We start from the raw sequence: 5277 nt of genomic DNA, 5'->3' as shown, positions 1-5277 counted from the left end.
AATAATGCTAAAGTGAATGAAATACTATAGTATATCTGAAATATCATCCTTAAATATTCCATAGATAGCGCTTTCAGTAGTCACCATTTCCGAAAATAAGAAACAAAATTCACTGTATTTTCCCAGTTTGTAAAAAAAGGCAAAATGGTTGTTGCGCAATTTTTTTTGTTGAAAAAGCAACTTTATTGTGTTTTCATCTTGGACATCTTTAACTGTTAATCCAGAACTGCTAGGTACACAATTTTGCAAACATATTTGAATGCAGCTCGGCTCAGACACATTCTGTGCTAATTCTTTTGATGACTTAATAGGCATTGAACAGCCAATCGAGATCAATATTACCATTTTCGGATTGGTACACTGATGTTTGAATGAGATTGTAAGCTGCATCGTACACCCGTTTCGGATTCACAAGTTCATATATGAAATATGATTTGAAAGCTAAGCTTTTTTTTCCTTCAATTTTACAAGAACAGTGAATGAATCATTTATATTGTGTGGAAGACAGTCTACTATCTTGTGCAAGTCATTGGGTACGCTGACAATGGATCCTTTTATCCCTAACTAGTGATCAACCCCCAGTTCTCGTATTTGCATGAAAGGAGTTCGGAGAGCCGTCATTCGCTCTTCGGTAGAGTTAAGTTCTCTCAACCACTTTGGTACTTTTGTGAGGGATGAGCTTCAGACTTGCTTTTGCGAACGGAATCCTTTTGTTTTTCTGTTTGAGTGTAACGCTTAAGATATTCCCGTCTATGTTCTTTGGATTTCTCAGCCTCTGTAAGTTTAGGCCATGGGACCGTGTGAATCAGTTTGGAGCCTCTTTATTTGTGATATTCACCTGAATTAGTACTGAAAACGATCCAGTTTGAACTGTATTTTAGAATTTCTGATTCTCAATTAAAACAAAAGTATCGTTCAAATGATGAAATTCCCTTTTATTCACAACTCAAGAAGTATTTATGGTATCCCTCTGGTCCCATATCTCAAAAATAAATTCACCAACTTAATGCATATCAAAATTAAAAGTGAAAAAAAAAGAATTCTAAAAAAATTATCAAACAGCAGCGGTCGCCATGGCAACGCATGCAATGACGACGCATGCGCACTGTTTACTATTACTCTTGATTATTGTAGCTGAAAAGTGTGAGGACGCCATCAAATCCAAAACAAAACCCATTTTTCCAATGGGTAATAAGTTGAACGTAGTATTTTAAAATTGATCGCATATGTCTTCTGGATTGAATAATAGGGGCACTAATATCAGAGAGAGGATTATGTAGCCAAGGAATCTTAAAACTCTCGACGTGAGACAACCATTTAATAACTCAAATCTTCGACCATTGAAAACAATAAAAGGCATCAAAGCCAAGAATGATTATTATGATAGTAAAAATACATTTTAATAGAAATGTTAGGTTTCTCAAAAAGGTGCTAGAGGAATTGTCTATGACAACACGAGATTAAATTCCCTGGTCATCACTGTCACCAGATTTGTTTCTAATAGATTCTGTTTATAGTTTTTTTAAGGTCTTATAAAAGAAAACACTCGCTTTATGGCGGGATGCTTGTTTGGGTTACACTTTGTATGTTTCAGAAGATGCACTATAATTGCTAATATATCCGTCATGAAAGATATGACTTGAAATTTATGATTTTGCGTACCCTTTACTAAACCCTGAAGAACATTAACATCAATATTACGCCTGGTTTCAGTAACGGCTACCTTTATTCTGCCTCAAACTGCAACAGCTTCTTTTTGGCATATTCAGCCCAACTAAAGATAGCTCCCTATGTTTTCGTTGGAATTGAAGTCGGGAAAAGGGGTACGTCATTTAAATAACACGCACTCTGTAATCCTAAAGCACAAAATGTAAAGATTTTGAAACATAAATAGAGGCATGGTCCTGCCAGAAAGCCAACCTCTTGCCATCAATTCTCTTTGCAAATGGTATGAAATGGATTTCTAGCATTTTTTGGTAATCGTTAGAAGGGGAAAGCGGCTAGGTTAAGTTTAAAGTCTTCTTGCACAATTAATGAGCCACCGCCTTCTTATATAAAGGAGAAGGAATTCTCTCAATCTTTAATGCTATTGCAATCACGCACAAAAATAACTGGGTCATACAAATTATCTTTCATTTACTTATTTATTCAATTATTTTCTTTTGCTTGTGAATAACTTTTTACATAAGCTAGCGTTCAATTCTTTTATGCTGGAAATTGCAACCATTTCCTGAGCAACCATGGCTCTAGAAAGTACTGTAAGAACATTTACTGCTAAGAGGATAGGATTAGAATCCACGCGGGCAAAGCCTTAGATAGATTAGCTGCCATCCATTTAACTACTCAGTCACCTCGTCAGCAACAAAATATAAATGCGTGTTCCATTTAAATTAAGTAGTATTGCATATTATTAAAATTTTTTATGCCACAATTGTTAAAACCAGAAATTTATTAAACAAGTGTAAATTTATTTGTTTCCAAGCATCAATGAATCCTTTAATCTCCTCATAAGTGTGTACTATATTTTATTTTATTACCAGCGTTGAATAGCCGACAAGATTCTGAGTTTACGACAATGTTCAACTCCGTAACCTTCTAATTTTGAGCCCAGAAGGCAAGGAAACTTCAGGATCAAGCATTATTTCAAACTTGGAGGATTTTTAGATGGGCCTAATCCGCATTTGCGTTACAAGGATGGAAAAACCACGAAAACCTTCCACGGATAGCTCGACGGAAAAGGTATTCTAACCCACGATCCCTCTAGCACTGAGAACATTTTACGTGGGCACTGTGGTCGGGACTAGAATTCATATCAACTAGGCACCGCTGGGATTGAAACCTGGGTCATCTCATTAGGGAGCGAATGCTCTATCCCCTGAGCCACCACGGCTCAAGTAAGTACTACAAAAATGTGTACAGCGACTAGGACGGTGTTCGATACCGCGTGTCTAAGAATAGTAGTCATAACAAAGCTTCAAAAAAGAAAAAGAAAAATTCATAAATAAATACGTCTCAAACTCTCTTCTAAACTGACATATAATTTTTTACTATTTACTAAAAACATAACTTTTCTCAATCAAAACTAAATAGAACTTTCTTCATTTTGATGTTTGAATTTTGACTATTTTTTATCTGCTTTTACTAAATGACATGTACTAAATGGTGCAAGCAGAATTTATAGCAAAGAAAACTTCGATATAAACAAACTAACCAACACAAACTAAAGACAATAAAATTAACTTTATGAACAACTTTTTTAAGTAGACTTAAAAAGTAAATATTCTATTTATGTGAGACATTAAAAAGAAAATCTTTAGGTTCATCACTTCTTTAATTATTTTTACTAAGACTGAAAATCCTCCTCCCACGTCTTTCAAAAGTGATGTGCCACAACGTTCTCCGTCCAAAATAGTATTATATTTACTCCTTTTTTTAGTCTATTTAAGTTTGACATACTTGAATGCAGCTCAGACACATTNCAGTTTAATTAATAAAACTTTTATTTATTTATTAAAAAAAATTGAATACTTACATATTACACGCATTTTAGAGTAAATTTTCAGTGGGTTTAATAAAGAGCTTTAAGAATAAATATCAAATAACGTATTTATAATTTTAAGTAGATCACAATGCAATCGCGATACAAAAAAGTTCTTCCGTCAACGTGCATAGATAAGACAGAGCCTTCCATTGATAAGCCACCCATTCACTTTAAAGTAAGAAAAACTTAGATATAATATGCTTTGTCTTCATTGATAAACTTCCCTCTTAATTGTATTGTGTTTTGAAGTTCTAAAGAAATTTTATTTTACATGAAAGGATCATTTCATCGATTTGTTATTAAATTATCTTTTAGAGAATGTGTGCAATAAGTGGAAAGTGTGCTACTTAGCATTACATATTGTTTCGGTACCCAAAAACTGACTTAGAAACATGAAATTATAAAGGCGGGTAGAAAAATGTACAATTAGTAAGATAAAATAATATATATTAAAAAAACAACATTCGATAAGTAGTCCCAGAATTGTTAACTGTTAAACTTGTTGTAAAAAAATACTATGTAGGCCGCACTTGAAGTCACAGAAATGTAACCACAGAATTTTTTTTTCTTAATGGCCTCATATGCCAGGACTGCTACTCTCTTCTCGTTACCCAGTGGGCACCAGTGGTGAAGCCACGGCCGTGGAGCAGCGTCGCCCACGTCACACAATCACAAACCCGTTTATAGGGCGGGTCACATTTACACACACAAAGGAGAAAGGACATAGAACACAGACAGAGAGAGAGAGAGAGAGAGAGAGAGAGAAACATCCGTGCCATGAGCGGGATTCGTACCCGCAACCATCGGCTCCGCAGTCAGACACGCTAACCACTCGGCCACCTGATCGGCACTACTGAATTGAAATTGGATGGCACTGAAAGGGAAATTTTCATTTATGATCTTAACGCGAGTTGTTTTTTTTTTTTTTAATTTTTATGTTTACAAAAGTTATTGCAATTTTAAATGCTTTTTTTCGCAATTTTCTTATTTTAACTTAAATGAAAATCTATTTATTAACTTATTAAAGCTATTTTTCCTTTCTTGAAGAAAAAGTTATCTCCTTGAGATCTTCTAGGTTCTCGCTGTACTTGGTGTCATAAGTAAAAAAAAATATTATAAAAAAAAAAGTAAAAAGAGAGATTGAATGTTGCCAGACATAAATCTCAACATTTATATCGAAATATTTAAAAGCATAAAAGGATCAAATGAGAAAAAAACTGATAGAAATTAATTTGAACTGTTATATGATGCATTAGGTTATCGTTGTAAATTGGTAACTAGTAAAATTTCTTCTAATTTATTATATGTTAATGTGACGCACATTCTGTATTCCTAAGTTTAAATATTTTTTTTCAAGTACAGTTGGTCACTTTACAATTTTAAGTATAGTTTTTCCATGTAAAGAACTCCCCTAGCCATTCGTCTGGCACAGTGGCGGTGACTATGGTTACGAGGTTTAACTATTTAGGTAGAGGTGTTGGGTCATTATTTAAGACATGTGCTGGCTCGAGTCAGCGAGAGAAAGGGAAAGAAGCTTCCCTCTTTGAAATGCGCCATTTCTTGTCTCCATAGCAGCAGGCAGCCTTAGACTTCGCGGCCAGGGCAGATCTTTCTATCGGCAAAATATATCTGACTATTTCGTTACATCTAACATATTAACAAAATGTGCATGCATAAAATTAAGTTTGAAGGCCGGGATCAGTAGTCGTAAACCCAAAATTGGGTCGGCTGTTCAA

The 5277-nt window shown here is 34.6% G+C and overlaps 1 protein-coding gene across 1 annotated transcript in view; it reads right to left on the bottom strand.

The window, feature by feature from the left end:
• Positions 1-3648, bottom strand: part of LOC107455668 (uncharacterized) — a gene marked incomplete in the record, with an annotated part of 114444 nt that extends 110796 nt beyond the window's left edge. Inside the window, 1 exon segment of the mRNA XM_071183666.1 lies at positions 3457-3648.
• Between the last annotated feature and the right edge of the window lie 1629 nt (positions 3649-5277).

The sequence above is a fragment of the Parasteatoda tepidariorum genome, chromosome 7 (genome assembly GCF_043381705.1).
Source record: "Parasteatoda tepidariorum isolate YZ-2023 chromosome 7, CAS_Ptep_4.0, whole genome shotgun sequence".
NCBI lineage: Eukaryota > Metazoa > Arthropoda > Arachnida > Araneae > Theridiidae > Parasteatoda > Parasteatoda tepidariorum.
This window is presented reverse-complemented; position numbering and strand designations above follow the sequence as displayed.